The 17,574-nt window shown below is 41.3% G+C and overlaps 1 long non-coding RNA gene and 1 other non-coding gene across 3 annotated transcripts; both read right to left on the bottom strand.

The window, feature by feature from the left end:
* Positions 1 to 6,938: 6,938 nt before the first annotated feature.
* On the bottom strand, positions 6,939 to 15,736 carry LOC134138539 (uncharacterized). 2 transcript variants are annotated; one of them, XR_009957924.1, is made up of 4 exons: positions 15,589 to 15,736; positions 14,970 to 15,041; positions 14,553 to 14,647; positions 6,939 to 10,539 (listed from the first exon to the last, which is right to left on the bottom strand). It is a non-coding gene; the product is annotated as an uncharacterized LOC134138539 (long non-coding RNA). The 2 variants fall into 2 exon arrangements; XR_009957925.1 differs by lacking the exon at positions 15,589 to 15,736 and adding an exon at positions 15,463 to 15,548.
* Positions 15,586 to 15,668, bottom strand: TRNAL-UAA (transfer RNA leucine (anticodon UAA)). Its single transcript has one exon. It is a non-coding gene; the product is annotated as a tRNA-Leu (tRNA).
* Positions 15,737 to 17,574: the final 1,838 nt, after the last annotated feature.

Genomic DNA, 17,574 nt, shown 5'->3' with positions numbered 1-17,574 from the left:
TATACCTTTTCAATAATGACTAAGTAGGCCTACAAGTTCTAGAATTGCTGCAGAAACCCTATTAATCCAAGGATTGCTTTTCACCTGTAGAATACACTTTCACAGCCAAAGTTGTCGCTAATGATTACTCTAATATAATAATGCTTTGTGGGTGCTCTCCCCATATACATTCATAATTGTATCATTCCAGCAGGCATTTTATAATTAAATAACAAATCTTTATTTGTGGAGTATTTCAGCAGTTGTTGGAGTGATTCAGATACTCTCTACATTCTCCTTATGGGGCCTATCCTTCAAATATTAACCATGCTCAGCTTGGCTTCAGCAGTGAGTTGTGATGTGTTTCTCCAGCTGCACTTGATGCATCCAATGTAAAGGGAGCTACCAGGGAAGCAGTAAAGACCTCCGACTCAGCACCCTCCTGCTTGACAGCTGCAGAAGCACTTCTGCATCTCTCATCAACAACAGCAGGATGGTACCACCCTGTGCCCTGGCCCACTGAGTTCTTACTAGGTTTAACTCTAGCACATCATCAGAGCCTTTACCAACCTCTACTTTTTCTTGCCTGGGGGGAATTTTCCAGCAGCCATTTCAGCTGGAAACCATCCACTTTTCTGCACCAGGAGAGGCAGAAAGTGGTTAGGGAGAAATAGCCCCAAACATGATACAAGGCTTCCTATTTCCCACATGCCCTTGTAGCTTTGCCAGTATCCCTAAATTGGAGAGTACGGGGTCTCAGAATCACCACAAGAGCAAGCCACACTCTCTTTCATCAGAAGCCAGATTGTGTTTCTGTTTCCTCTACTTCTAAGCAGCTGGAGGAGTTCCTATTAACATCCGTAATTCTGCTACCTAAGAAGTCTCCAGCCCTCATGGATTGGCACAATGAGGCCTTTCACAGATACTCAGATTGCCTCCAGAGCCTGTCCCTTCTTTATTTATAGGAAAGTCCTTTGGTTTAGTCTGAGGAGTTCTGCAGATGGCCAGGGCTCTAGTTAAAGCATTTTATGAAAGAATATATGTTGTACTGCATCCTCAAAATGGCCTGATTTCTGATTTGTTTAGTCTTCCCTGAAAATTAACTCCTCAGTCACAATTCCTTTAACTGCACATGCTTCATCTTCAGTAACATCTGCCTTTTTTGACTTTGTGATCCACATCTGAAGAGCTCGATTATTTAGGATTTGTAGAGCCACAGTGTAGGTACCTTACAAAGCCAGGTAGGTCACCTAAACAGGCAGCTCTGTGATACAGCTGAGAAAAAGGGTAGCTGCTAGTTAAATGGACACTGTCCTTTCTCATTTGCACATTAACACTGAGTCTGTTGTTCTAATACTGTCGTTCAGCTGACTATAGTAAACTGTTTTAGCTCCCTAAATGGGCACAAAGAGAAGCAGGGGGAGAGCAAGGCCAAGGGCAAAGAACAAAAAAGGAATGTCCTTTTTAGCCAGCAGCAAGCCTTGTCAACTGTAATGTAAAACTGCACCATGGAAGTATGATGAGAGCCAAAAGATAAACCAAAGCAGATGGTTGAACAGATTAATGCAACAAAAACAGTGGAGGTGACCTCAGACCTTCCCCCCCCCCCCTTTTTTTTTTGTATTGTTTTCAGACCAAAGAAAAGGCTTTAGTTACCTATACATGGGTATTTAGTCCTATTTCAGCCATCCAAGAAGAGCTGAGCATGAGAATGATGAGACACTGCACCTGTAGGGACCCAAGCCCTTCTGGCAGAGCATCTGGCAAGCATTTGGTAAGCAGGCTACTCCAGGCCCTCTCAGATGGCAACAGATGACCAAGTTTAGACAGCAGAATCCTACCTGAAGCTTCAGATACCAACCTGGAGTTGTCAAACACCTGGATAGCCCAAGACAGATCAAAATTTCCTGGCAAGCACAGGAAGGCACACTGCCTCCATCCATCTGGTTGCTGCTGTAGGCAAGCGGAGATAACGGGCAATATTATCAGCTGATAGAATGCTCATATTTTTGTTAAAGATTATGAAATAGTTTCCCTCTAATTCTACAGACAAGGCAGAAACCTATTATTTCTTTGATCTGGAATACATCTTTTCATTCTGTCTATATATCTGTAGGTAATGGGGCCAGCAACTCTCTGTAATATTATCATGTTCCACTTTCACAAATTTTTGAGATAAAAATATAAATACAATCAGACCCCCCACCATGTGCAGATAGCAAATGAATAAAATAGCACTGAATCCATGTCACACACCTCAATCAGCTATAGTTGGTATGCATAAGGATAATACCATTTTAAACCAAAAATAACAATGGATTATTTGGGTGGTAGAGCAAGAAAAGGTGTTTGTAACAGTAATGTTAATGTTGAGAGGGCCTAAGCTCCTAAGAAGCTAGATTTGAAGAGATAGGGTAGATTTTTATTGGACCAACTTACACATCAGAAAAGGTGGACAAGTTTCCAAGCACTGGAACTCAAGAAGCAGATGCTTTCATGACAGAACAACATTTGGTAAAAAATGCTAGCAGCAGCATGAAAATGAGGAGTGAAAGCATTATGGAATAAATCATCCAAAGATTCTCATCAAACAAAAAAATATTGTGTTATCATGATGGGATAACTTAAAACATTTCTGGAATTTGGCCATCCACGTAGATGTACAATGAAACTAACACTTCTTAAAAACACGCCCAACTATCATGCTAGGATGAATTGCTAGCATGGTTTCTAGTTTTAAATCACAATGTAGATGCAAAGAACTCTAGCACTAAGAATGCTTCCCTTTAGTGAAATGTCACTGATGTTTCACCTTATGCAAGCCAATTTCCTATTTTCTTTACGTATACTTTTATACTTCATATCTTATTTGATGGCACTAACAGAATTATGTTAGTGCCATCAAATAAGATATGAAGTATAGAAGTACTACCCTTTCTCAGGAAATTAAAGTGGCAGATTTCTTTTGTACAATGACTAAACACTTATATATGGATTGTATTGTATATATAAACTGTTAGACTAGAAAAGAATAAAGTTAAATGCTAATTTACTTGGAAGAAATACCTCTAAATCAGAGACACAGTAACATATAGTGCCATTGTTTACTTAGTTTGTGGATTAGACATCATTCTCAAACTGAGGTTAGGCTGGGTGGCATGGTATTGCAAGTGCTTAAACCATGAGAACAGCATTCTTCATATAGCTGTTTGCAGCTAACACAGTGGGTGGGATTCCCAAAGGAAACCAGCAAATACCATTACCATATGTTAAAATAACGTCAGTTTAAAGCCCTTAAACATACAATCATTGATAGGAATCTGCTAGAAGAACTAAAACACTACAGAAGCAATTGTTATAATGACAAAAGCTGCACAGCAGTAAGCATCAAATGTTAATATAATCAATAAAGAAAATAAGTGCAAAAGGCTTTATAAGAACGGGGGGGGGGGGGGGGGGAATAAAGGTACACTGAAGAATGCAAACAACTACCATGCAAGGTACTTAGGCAAATTAAATACTATTTTTTATACAGAGATAGCAGAATTTTACCATATTGCTCCCTCCTTATCTTTATAGATTGGACATTCATAGAATGCAGAATGTTTTAGTGCTGAATTCCTTAAAATATCAGATCTTTGATCTCTCTGGCTTCAAGTGACAACAACAGACCTCAGGAGACAACAGTTAAATGTCATTAGCCATGGCAAACTTGCAATAACAAATATACAGTGTATTGCAGTTCTGAATGATTCAAAAAATTATGCATGTGTGAGGCCTGTTGTAAGACCTGGTGTGAATCTTACAGAATCAAGTTGTTTCAGTGGTGACAAATTAAATTTCTATAAAGAAGAGCATGCAAAAAGATGTTTTGCTCATTATGAGGTTAAACAAAATGCTGTATATCTGTGTTCAAGGTGCCATTTATGGATATTATTTAGTCTAGACTCTTGAGAAGGTTTTCCTGGGAGTACAGTATTTAGATAAGTTGCAGAGCATATATAAAAACAGTACTTCATCTTCACAGCTATGGCACATGCTTTTAGGCAGTGTCCTTGACAATTAGGCATGTGAAAAGTACATAGATGTAGGTGTCACACACCACAGCAATGCACTTTCTGCACACACACACTTGAACACCAACTGCGTTGGACTGTAAGGAAGGCAAACCTCCTCCATTGCTCTGTACTTGGTAAGATATTTCAGGATCGTGGCAGGGGCTAGGAGAAAGAAACAAGGAGACACAGAGCATTAGAAAAGGTAAGATCAATTGTATAACCGTATAATTGCTTACATATGGTTATACAATTGATTCTTAAGCCCTTGATCAAGGGCGTATAACCGTAACACCCTTTATTTGACAACAGAAAGTAGGGAGTAGAATCTGCTGGTCATTAACCAAAAGGCACCCACACTCAGAGAATGAGATGTTTTTCAGTGCAACAAAAGAGAAGGAGGGCTATATGCCAGGAACAAACATCCCCCTGGGAAAAAAAAGCAGATTTGGAAACCTGGGAAAGCTATATTTGATTGCAAACAGGGCTAAAATCCTTGGTGAACATGAGACAACATCCACAAGTCACAAGATAAGATAAACAATTTCCCATAAATAGCCCCATGTTAACTGAGTCTGGTTCATTTTAGTCCCATGGGGTGGCTCTTTGCTTCTGTGCAATGCAGGATATGCCTAAAGCTTTGAGTGATTCCCAAACTTTGTGCCAATATTCTTAATACACGGGCAGCCTTCAGACCCCCTTGGGCCGTAAAGTCCTAAATCTTGGGGAATCATGCAGGTATCAGCCTTGCACTTTAAACTACACTCTGGTCCTTTCTCCTGTGAAGTGACTGGAAAATGTGAACTGGTCAGTAAGGCTAGAAGCCTTATCCTGATTGCTCTCTTGCCCTTCTCTGCAGCTTTCTGGGGCTGTCCATGCTAACTGTGAAACTGCTGGATTGTAAGAGGCCCCTTTAAACTCCTATGTCATCTGTTTCCTGCAGCTGAGGACGTCCACTAGCCAGCAATCAGATGACCTCTGGGCAAAACCAGGAGTAAATCAACATGATAAAAATTAATGCAAGCCATGCAAATGAAAGCATAATTTCAATGGAGAATTCTCCCACTGACTTTGCTAAGAGCAGGATCATACAAAAAATTAAAGTGACAAAAAGCACATTAGGGTTTTAATCTCACCTCTCACACTAGCCTGCCTGGAAAGCTCTCCTCAAACATGATAAGCAAGCCACAGGATTTGTTTCACATTGCAAACCCCTGACAGAAATACACTTCTGCCACCTAACAGAGAAATAGTGGAACGATTCAGTAATCTAAGCATTCAGATGCAGTGCAGCTCCTAAAATGAGGAGTCACATCATTCGGCCTGCCTCTCCTCTCTACTCTGTTCTCCTTTTTACATAGGAAATGATTGTATCTGTGGATGAGGCCCCTGACTGTAAACTACTTCAATTCTTCCAGAAAGCTTCTCTGCACCTGTAGAATAATAATTTTGGTTTTAACAAACAGTATCAAAATGGCTACATCAATCTTTGGAAAGACAAAGAAAGAAATGGAAAAGAGAGGATCCCGCCACAGAAATTAAGATTGTATCAAAGAGGTACGGTATGTGGATTTGTATGCATATTCAGAGCCTAAGCTTTCCAGAAGCTGGCCCAGCCAGTACTGACCTTCAAGTACCCTTTGGGAGGGCAGCATTGGACCATGCCATTGCCAGGGCAGGGCAGCATTTGCCTACTCACCTACCGCTTCTCAGGCAGACTGGGCTCTGCTGCACCATGAGTCCTTTCACTAGGCTCTTAAATAGCAGTCAGTATTTTAGGGCTCCAGACTCATTTTGATCTGCAATAGCCACACTAGTCATAAAATGGACACTGCTACTTAATAAAATGCATGAAAAAGAAGCAATGTGGAATGCTGTTTCACTCCTGAAGATTACTATAAATAAAATGACAAGTGAAATCAAATCTACATTTCATCTGGATAATTGAGGAATATAAATTTGTTATTGTTACCTTTAAGCTCAGGCATCCCTCTAAATAGCATCTGTTTAGGCATACCGGTAACACATGCTAAGAAGTACTCTGTTTGAAAAGTCTTTCTGTTTTTGATAATTCACTCCTGTCCGGATGGTTCTCTTTCAAACTTGTTTAATAACAAGTTTCTATGATTCTACGAACAACATTCATCTTGGAAATAAAAATAAATTATCTAAACATGTATATTAGAATTTCTTATTCCAGAGTATTTTGTCAAGTACAGGCTCAAATAGAGAACGCAGTAAAAAGTGACCTGAAATAATTCTTTTTTTTTTTTAATATAGAAAAAGTGCTTTTTTTTTTTTTTTTTTTTTTTAGGAAAAATAATGCCTTTTCCAAAATAAATCATGTCCTGCTCAAGCTTCTTAGGCAAACTGGGCCTTTATTTTTCAAACACTCAAAAATTAAGAGCTATACGTCCTTATATAAAATTACATATACACCTATCTTTGCATGTCTAAAATTACCAGAACACTCAGTAATTTAAATGATTTGGTGGCATCTGAGAAGGGCTTTCCAAAGAGTTTACAGCCTACGTCTCTTCCTCTGCAGAGGCTGACTGCTTAGGCATATTTTTGGCATATATATTATCCATATATATTTATTTCCCTTCCCTTCCCATCACATACTATTCAGATGATATTCCTGACACATCAAAAAAATACTGTTGTCTCACTCTTGCACCAGGAACCCTGCAAAATCCTATCCTCATTAAGAAGCTTAATGAAGCTTTCTTTCCTAGAACTATTTGGTTTGAAAATCAATAGAGGGAGGTGAAGTTCAGGCACAATAATTACAAGTGTGTAACTACTGTGCAGATCCTACAACTTTATTTATACAGGCAAGTTTATGTGGCTATTCAAAACTTTCAGTGATAAAAAAAAAAAAAAAAATCTACTTACACAGAGTCAGCTGTGGGAATTTATTTCCATAAACATTGGCGACAGCAGAAGAGCTAATTACAGGTATCCTCAAAAGTACATTCCATATTGCTATCTTGCTAAGGGAAATCAGCTATCTTTTTAAGAGCGAACCGAGTTACACTGAGTTTACTTAGATTTTTACATAGAAGACATGCCAGTTTTCAAATTCCATGCTTTTCTCTCCTACTTTTTTTATTTGAACATACATAATTAGCTATAGCAAAATAAGCTGGAAAAATACTATCTTTTTTTGTAACTCTCTCAATTCCTCTTTTGTAGGTAGTTGCAGGTCTCCAAGAAGAAATGAGATCAACAAACCAATAGACTGGATTATGGTCTACTGAAGTGTCTGTAAGAGACACTGTTCATTTTAAACTGTCAGGACATCATTGCCTGCTGTTTGTCACCAGAACTTTTACAAAGTAATTACCAAAGTAATGAGCGGTGTATACCAGAGCAGGTCACTGTAAATGTTAATACAGTAGTGGTCAGGGATGCTGATACAGAAAGATGCTTCAAAATGCACAGGTTTACAGTCAGCTCAGCTCCCAATGTCTCCCTCCAGAGGTATCAGCTCAGTCCATAAAAGCGGTTTTAACTGCTTTAATTATACCAGAATATAGTAAGCATCTGGGAAATAGTAATACCACTACCGTAAAGCAGTAACAGAAAGGGAAACAACATACACTCTAAGGCATACACACCCCCCAGCATGACAGTTAAGACTACCTTAGTCTAGTAATTTCGGTTAAAAAGCCACATTCTGAGGTTGTTTACATTACATTCTAGGCCCATTTCTGGTTATCAAGACAACAGTCTGTCAAGGGCACAGCTGCTTAGTCCCACATATGACCGAAACAGGTAATTCCAGATGAATGTTACTCACTGTTTCTAAGATGCTCTTTGTGGAGAATGTGGTTGCCACCCTCCACCTTAAGATCTCCTGATACATTCTCTGCAGAGCCCAATGTATAATATGAGCTCTTGGAAATGCTACTCAATCCCTTCTTTGAGACAACACACCAAAGAAAGCAAATAAAAAAGGCACAGAAAAAGAACTTCTAACCACATAAGAACTGCTTTCAGAGCATTTTAATTACAGTTCTGAGATGCTCAATCCCACCCCATTCCTATCTATTTCCTAACACTCTAAGCTTTATTTATATTTCAACTGAATACAGTCATCCTACCTTCTTTGTCATACAAGTCCTTCTTTATGTGTTAATGACTGAGCTCTCCCCTTAACAACTTTATAAAGTGCAGAAACTTTTATTTCATACATGACGTTTCTCTATCCTATATATTGGGAAGCATCAACGTTCTCCTCTTAATTTCTTTGGTCCACAGATTCATACCATAAAATTCTTGCCCTATCACAGAACCACAGAATGGTTGAGGTTGGAAGGAACCTACCTAATGTTCTTTTTTGTATAAAAAATATTTTGCTTGGGGGGCTCGGCAGGTAGAAATTTCAGAGCAACTGGATCCAGTTTCTTTCAGTATCTCTTCTTTACTGATGTGTCAAATACATTTTGGGGCAGGTCAGATGAATGAATGCAGTACAACAGGTTGGGCATGTCTCAGTTTGTTTTCAGCCACAGAGTACTATAGGATTTGTTACCTGGCATAGATGCATTCTGCACTGTCATAGTTCTGTCAAAACACAGATTGTCAAAACCTTGGCTACTAGGCTAACTAAATAAAAATTGAAGCTACATATAGCCAAGTTACCAGAGAAATTAGCTATCCTCATAGCGAAGAAAAGCATTCTGCAAAATAAACACAAATAATCTAAAAGATGATAGCAGTCACATTAATTACATAAATCAATTATTCGTGTGCTGAAGATAATAACAACAGGATTTGGAAAACACTGAATAAATTGAATTTCTGAACTATGTTGGTTCTTCACGATTCCTCATTCACAGGGAGCCACAGATGTAGGGCAAGGAATAATTAGTCACTGCCAGTAAGCAAACGCTGTTCAGAAGAGAGACCATTAACATCTATGTAAACACAGAAGTAAAAGATTTTTACCTGTAGCTATTGGGTTAACAGAAAATAGCACTGGATGAAGATGAGAGCAATCAGTCACCTTACTTTCTCTCAACTCAGCGGACAAATATCATTTGTTAATGCTACAGCTCCCAGGTACCATTTTAAAGGAAGTCTCTTAACAAATTACAGAGGGCTAGCCTTGTAGAGGAATGGTCTTCCAATAATCAATGCTCTAACAGGACTTTGGCTTTCAATAAGCTCAGGCCAGACACAGGTGCCCATTTCTTATAGGAAAATAACTACACATATTTATTAAAAAATATTGCATTTTCTTCGCCTTTATGAAGACAAAAATTACAGTATCTAAAACTAAGCATCTGTTTAGATCTTTGCACAAATTTTGTTTAGCTCTCAATATTGATGTCAGTAAAATGTACATGGCAGCAAATCCACGTATCCGGTGGGTGTCCTGGCATGTGTGGTGACATGTAGTTCTTTCATCTCAGTATGTTTAGGAACAAAAATCTAAGCATAGAGAAAATATATAATCATTTGAGGTTTACAAGCAGATCTATCCAGGATCTGTAAGCTTGAGATAAGCTTAAACATAAGGAAAAATACTAAATATAAGTAAAAATCTTTTAGTCATAAGAAAGAAGTTTTGTTACTGTGTTACGTTTTTACTGTTTTTTTACTTTTTCTTTAAGGGTGGTTGAACAACTGGACCAGCTGCCTTGAGAGGTTGTGGAGTCTCCATCCTTGGAAATACTCAAATCCCAACAGACTCAGCCTTGAGCAACCTACTCTAAGTGATCCTGCTTGAGCAGGAGGTTAGACCAAATGATCTCCAGAGGTCCCTTCCAGTGCCAACAATTTTGTGATTCTATGATGTACCAAAACAGTTAACTGATCTATATGGTGCATGTTAGAGACCCCAGAACACATAAGAAATTATCTCATCACAGGAACAGAACTTTTCTGTGAAGAGATGAGGAACTGGAAGCAATCTCAGAGATTAATTTTAGATCCAAGTAATGGGAAATTATTTGGTTTGTTTGTTACATATTTCTTTACAATTCATGAATGAGGAACACATGAGGAAAGCAGTGGGAATGTACAGCCAGGGCAGGGGACAGACAGTACCTTCGCAGCTTTCTGCAGCAGCTGTGTTTCTTGATATGCACATAAAAAGCAAGATGTGGGAGCATGAAGGTAAATAACAACAGAGATATGAGATAGGTGAAGCTAAAATATACATGCAGGTCAACCATTAAGCAGGTATTAGCTGGAAAACAGAACTCACTAATGCAATGTATACTTTTCACGATGCACATGGAACTTTGCAAAAAAATAATGAAATGGCAAGAGACAAGGACTAGAAATCCACTGAAGTCACACACTCAGGGAGTAATCTCTTTCCAAGAACTCTATGAACCACTTTAGCTAACACTTAGAAATGAAGCAGATGAGGTCTGAAGGAAAGAGCCTGTAGCACTTCCATCTCAGAAAGAGGGTCACAGTCAGGCAGATGGTGAAGGAGAAGCAGCAATCAAGGAAAATGAAGAAATCTTGAAAGTAAATTCCTCTCCTAAAATTATTAGAGAAAGGAAGACATTTTTGTAATTGCACATTTAAGATCATCTCCAGAAGACTATGCACATTTTCTGTTGTCTTCAAACAAAAAGCTCTTTCCTGATAGGAAAAAAAAATCATTCATTCATTCCTATCAGTTTAATGCAAACAAACAAAAAAAATCTCAGTAAAACTTATGATAACATGCTTTAATCCAAGGCAAGAATTCCCAGAGATTTTAGGCTACAGGACAACCAATTCAACAAATGTTCCACATTCTGCCACTTTCATTTTAGGGCACCAACAGCTGCTGTGACAAATTTTGCTGCTGTGATGTAAGTTACCACTTGACTGCTCTATCCTCTGAGGCACCGTAGCAAAACCAGCACATGGGAAAATGTTCCCAAACTGAAGGCAATCTAGTACACAGTCTTTTAAGACTTTCAGAAACATCCTTCAGTAATAATGCTGTGCTGATTTGAAGTATTCTCAAAAGCAGATGTTCAATCTAATGAGAAGAACTAGCAGAAGGGAAAGTGTGTCCACATCTTGTTACTCCAGTGGAAAGACTCACCAGGGCTCACCTGTCAGAGTCATTAGAGTAAACCTATCTCTCTCAGCAGTTTAAGTAAGTTGCTGTGTTCTGCACAACATCAAATAATACACAGATCCTTGCTCTGTGTTACCAACTTTGTGGTCAGAGCAGCCGACCTCCCTACACCACCACAGCAAGACTTCCTAGAGTTTGCTGCAAGGATTGAACTAACATAACAGCAAAACTTTCCTCTTTGCTCATCAAAACCAAGAAAAACAGTTAAGCAATCAATGTTGCAAGAATCTGTTTGGGAGTATGTGTTGTAATACCTTGGAGAAGGAGGCTGAAAAGAATTGGCTAACACTGCTAATAACACTTGGTTGCTGTAGCTCTCAAGTCCTTTAAAAACAACTCTAAGAAACTGCTGATTAGATCAGACACAGACAGTAGATGAGCAGCATGGCAACTGTTGAGAGTGAATTCTGTATAAAGACACATGTATACACATTGACAAAGTTGTCTATGCTCTTGTAAGTACTCTTGGTAATCTTTGTACAAGTGTTAAAAGAATCCAGAAAAAAAGTTACAGTCTATTAAAGATGCCTGCCCTTGCGCAACGGCAAGAAAAAAGAAAGATGCAATTCATGACTGATATGAAATAAGGCAGGAACTGCAGCAATACCATGGTATTATAGCATGATTTTAGGCAACTGTGTGTAGCCCTTTGAAAAAGCAGGTCAAGTTTTTAGCCAGCAAGATTGTCCAGACAAGGACAATGATAGTGATTAGAGTTGAAGCAAGCCAAAAGGCTTGGATGAGATATGCTAAGTACTAAGGAGCATTTTGAACATCCAAGAAAAGGGGATCAATCCCTCTTTTTCCACACAGATGCCAAACAAGAACAATTCAAGCATGAAGGAAACTACTTCACCTGTTGGATGGTCAATCTGTGATATTCTCTGTAGGTCACAAAGTCAAAAACTGTAGGTAGAGTTAAAATAGGCTGGAATGTTTTGTATCTAGTAACATTATATGGACTTACACATGCTAATATAAGAGGCACATCTTACTTTCCAGAATTTAAACTAGTCTCCTATGAAAACCAGAGGAATTGTTTTTCATCCTCAATACAGCATTATACGAAAGACCAAAAAAAATCATAGTTTTTTAATATAATTTTCCTCAACACAAGATTCTGGTCACTGGAAATAATGGAAAAATAGTCTAATCTGCAGTAACAAATGACGTGTCTCCATGACACATGAAAAGTGACTGAAAAAGAGAGAGCTGCTGAAAGTTTTTAGAAAGCATTAAAATATACTGAAATATTGTCTCAATACTATTCCATCAACAGGTTGTCTTCTTATGGATTTGGTCCCCTTCTTTTATGAAGTAAGGCACAAGTCTGAGTTAAATTATGATCTGCTATTTTCCAGAAGATTCCTGTCTTGTTCAGCACACACACATTGTGCAGTGCTTGCTGGTTAAGCAGCTGTTCAATATTTTATGAGAGCTTCACTTTGAAGTTGGCTCCAGACTTGATTTATTTCATGTTATTTTCTGAATTCATTAGTATTCTACTCAGGAGCCTGTCCAATATGACCAGATTACATAAGTATCTATCTGATCACTTCACAAACAAGAATTAATTTATTTCATAGCAACTCATTTTGCAGATGGTGTGCTTCTATTATCCTCATTTTACACGATAGGAAATTGAGGCACAGAAAGATTAACATTAAATATTTCCAGTAAATTTGACTGCTCAGAGACATGCAACAACAAATTTTTCAGAGACTGCTCAAAATACAGGTCTACTGATTTCACCTGTGTCTGTGAAAGTTCTGTATTTCTACAAATGAGACTGAAGTTATCAACATGGATGCCACAAAATGAGCAATATGTACATGAGTGATTGCTTATGAAGAATCTATTTTAACTGACTTGCTCCTCATCAGACAGAAGATATGTATTGGCAAAAAAAAAAAAAAAAAGCATCCAGTTTTCTAGAGCAGGGTTCATCTGTCTTCATATGAAGCTCTTCTCTTAAAGTTTCTAGCATTATTTGCTGTACATTTTCCAATTTCTTCAACAAACAAGCCAAGTACCTCCAGATAATGACCTCCTCAGGAAAATAACTCATCTGCAGAATGAAATCCTATGGAAAGCAATACTGTGTGAAGTAAAGACTAGAGCATAATGCCTGTATATAAGAATGCCAAATTGTAAAGGCAACAGTAATTCACAAGGTTCACAAGGAAACTATTAAAAACAAAGAAAGAAACAACCTGCTTGATAAAATAAAAATCCTTAATCACAAACATGGTCTGCTCCAGAGCTGAAAGGTATTCACATCACACCACTCTTGCCATTTCACCTAAAAATAGAAACCAGTACCCCTAATACCTTATCCTTTTCTTTATAGGTGCATGTAAGGAGGGGTTGGGACATATTTGTTGCCAGTAGATTTTATAAATATTTCTTGAGAGCAGGAAAATGGTAAACTTCAAGAATCTTGTGTTCCAGTTAGGGATCCATATCTGCATACACTCAAACACGTTATGATAAAAAAGTAAGGAACAGTTTCACCTAAGGACTGAGTTAAGTTTCTTGCAAAAGAATCTCTTAAGGAAGGGTTTCAGCCTGCAACAGAAGCACTTCTAACCAGGAGCTCTGGTTCTCCCCTATTGCTTTAACGTAAGAAGTTCTTTTTTTGTCAGTGATCAGTGCTCTTTCAGAAACTGAGATTATTTTTACTTTTCATTTTTATTTCTTACAATGCTGAATAGCTGCCACTAATTCATTTTGTAGCTGACATAGCTGTGACCATCTTTTCATCAAAACTTCATCCACAAAATCTACATGAGTATCTACTGTATGTACACACAGGCGTGTGAACAGGCACATAGGCAGAATTATCCAATTTGTATGCAAAGATGTGGGTTTCTAAGGGCAGGTAATTTCCATTACCATACTACAGGTAAAATGTACATTCAAACATGCCCCATTTTTTACTTATTTGTATCTTAAGGAATATTAAGAGCTGAAGTTTCTATAAAAATCATTTGCACCTCTCAGTACTGCTTTTTAATGAACAGCTCTAGAAAGCACAGGGTGCTTTGCATTTGCAATTTGACTACAAGAACTTTCCAAAGAGGTGACAATATAGGCGTTTCCATTTCCTAGAAATTCACCAGCATACCACCTTTCTCTTCTTAACTTCCCCTTGGCTATCAAATTCCTGTGTTTATACATGCCCATGTTTGTGATACCAGACCTTCTCATGCAGCATATAATAAAATATCCTGTCTGAAATGTTTCATCTTGAATTTCATAGAGCATTGAAGGCACATATCAATCTCTACTGTCTCTTGAGAGCTTATCCTTTATTTCTTCATTCTTTGTATAACACAGTAATTTTTGACTGAAAGCTTAGAATCATTTTTTCATCTTAAATTACAGTGAAAACTGTGGCTAAGAACAACTATATTTACCTTTACGAGAATTTGGTGAGGATGCTCTGGAAAACACTGATATTTTAAAATGTGTCAGGCTGTGCTCGATTTGTACTTCTCACACTGCAGATACACTGTCAAAAAACCAAAATTATGTTATAGCAAATTAAACATTGCAATGCACACAACAGTTACAGCTGCCCTGCTAAATAAAGCAATGCCAAGAGGTTAGTCTGAATATACCGCTTTTCTCCAAGGACTGCTCATTCTGCTTAACTTGTAGCTGGACCCCGGGCACAGGTTAGGGTATAGCGAGCTCTAGGGCCATTCCCAGTAAGGCCCAGCTTTGCCTCCCCTCCACCCTTCAGCGTCCCCCAGTGACAGCCCAGCAGGCCTGGCGCCCTCAAACACCCCTTGTGCGCCTTCATCCCATGCCCTTCTCCGTGCAATACTTACCTTCAGGATCATGTTATAAACACATTATGATAGGTTGCGATTCGGCCTTCAAATTATTTAAGGGACTTGGAACTGGGGGAAAAAAAAGGCACAAAAATGTGTATATTGCACTTTAGAGCTACCAAGTCAGGACACAGGGGTCCATGAAGATCTACAGCTAACTGCTGCAGAGCGTGCCACAGACCCTGAGAGCGGCCCGCGGCCCTGCTGCATTAATTTAAACACAGCCAAATTAAACTTAGCCGTAGCCACCCGCGATGGTCCTGCTGCCTCGCGCTCAACGGGGCTGCTGCGCCTCGGAACGCCGTTTCTGACGCGTTTTCGGCCGCTTTCAGCAGCCGCCGCGCCGGGCGCCTCTCCACGGCCACGCACGGCCGTCAGAACCGCCGGCCGGGGCTCCCCGCGGCCTGCAGCCTCCCCGGCCCGCGGAGGCGCCACGGGCAACGCTGCGGCCCGCCGCGCCCGCCCCCCCGCTCCGCGCTGGCGGAAACACCTTCAAGCGGCGGCTGCGAGCCGGGGCGGGCGGCAGCTCCCTGCGGCCGGCCCGGGCCGGCTTCCGCCTCGGCCCCGCGCCCTCCCCGGCAATTTAACGGGACTCCGGAAAAAAAACGCCACTTACCAGGAGTGGGGTTCGAACCCACGCGGACATACGTCCATTGGATCTTAAGTCCAACGCCTTAACCACTCGGCCATCCTGGTGCAGATACAGGCACGGCTCCCAGCCGCTCCTACATACAACGGCGCCTCCCGCCGCCGCCCGCGCACCGGCGACCCTCGGGCCGCCGCCGCCGCGCCCCCTCCCCTCCCCCTCGCCGCGCCCTCCCGCCCTCATTTCCAGCGCGGGATGGCGCAGAGCGCGCGGGCGACCTCGCTCGGCGGCACAGCGAGGCGGGCGGGCGGGCAGAGGCCGCGGCGGCGCTGCCGCGGCGCGGCGCCCCCAGGCCGCGGCGGGACCGGGACGCGGCCCTTCCTCCCCCCCGTTGCGCCTTGCCGCCGGCGGGCGCCAGGGAAGGGAAGGGGGCGGCAGGCGGCGCTCCCGGCGGGGGAGGTGGCGGGGCTGGCGCGGGCCCGCCCCTGAGGGGCGAGCGCGGCGTCGGGGGGGCGGCGGCCGCACTCCCCCCCTCGTTTCCTGCCCCACACAGCCGCGGTCCCACGTAGAGGGGACACGCGGCGTGGGCAGCCGCCCCCACCGCGCACTCCAGTGGCGGGACAGGCTGGGACACCCACGCACTGCGTGGGGGGGGACACGGGAGCGCGCGCACACACACAGACACGCACACGCGCTGTGTCGGGGGCACGCTCGTGGGCACACAGCCAAGCCGCTTTTTACAGAGTGGCAGTGCCGGGGCGGGGGGGGGAGAGGGCTCTCGTGTTTCGTAGAATTTATGTTCCCTTTCTAATAGAAGAAAAAACATAAAGCAGCAAAATCCAAGGCTATTAATTCAACTTCTTTAGGAGGTGGAAAATACCACAGAGGAAAAGAAATCCTTCACAATTACCACAGTATGTCAAATGTACAGAAATGTGTGTTACTGACATCCTTGGTTAGTGGCCAGAACTGCCCAGCTTCAGGAGGAGGTGGGAAAACGACCCATCGCCGCCCTTCCCTCCCCACTGGCTCCTCTTCTTGCCGCCTCTGCTGGCTGCTTTCCAGAGGAGTAAGCGGACATGCTCCATCCCAGCAAACCTGGCAGTGTTGGGATCTACCTGTCTGGATCTGCCCCTGCGCGGTGAGAGACAAATGCCTGATACTGCACAGGCTGAGCGTCCTGAACGGTGAAGACTTCCAGCAAGCTGTAGAAGTTGTGAAAAGGCAATCTCCCTTTTGAGAGAGATCGTAACAAGTAAAATGTGGGTACCTAACTCGCTTGGTTGTTTTAAACCCTGGTTGTAGGTGTCTTTCTTTACGAAAGGAGTCTGGGCCGTAAATTTGAGGAATGCAGACATGCTCAGGTGCCTCTTGAGCTGTTAGTGCTCACATCTAAGTTAGCTCTGATTAAAATAGTTCTCACATAAAATAAAAGCAGATTATTAACATTTCACGTACATGGAAAACAGGTACTAACATGGTCTCTTTTTTTTTTTTTAATTTTATCCATGCTCTGGAGCCCCTTGATGAAAGAATTCTGACTAAAATTTACCAGACTGTAATATTTGCTGGAAATGGGCATCGGACCAGCACTACTGCTGCTCCCTGTTCAGTATGGTCAGGCCTTTGAGCAAATGCACTTAGGAGAGAAACGTCACCAGTTAGGTTGTCTCATTCTATATTCTTGGCTGAAATTATTTCTGAGAGACATAGCAAACTTACTTTTTCCTGTTAAGACTTTCTGTCTGCTCTTCCTTGGCTAAGAGGAAACTGATTCTCTTACAGGGTGAGTCGGGCCGTGTTTTGATGACCAGGTGTGCTGAACCATGCTGTGAGACATCCTCTCGGGAGTTTTCTGCTGTTGAGATCAGATGCTCTTCAGAAAGCAGCTGCATTAAAAAGGCTTTTAGACCCAGCCATGATCATTTCTAACCTCTCTTCAAGGTAACAGCACCACTGAACTAACTGCATAAAATGTTGAGGGCTTTGTTGGAGAAGGGAAGATTTTACAACGAG

This window comes from Rhea pennata, chromosome 3 (assembly GCF_028389875.1).
Source record: "Rhea pennata isolate bPtePen1 chromosome 3, bPtePen1.pri, whole genome shotgun sequence".
In the NCBI taxonomy this organism is placed as follows: domain Eukaryota; kingdom Metazoa; phylum Chordata; class Aves; order Rheiformes; family Rheidae; genus Rhea; species Rhea pennata.
Note: the sequence above shows the minus strand (reverse complement) of the source record. Positions and strands in the feature narration are given on the sequence as shown.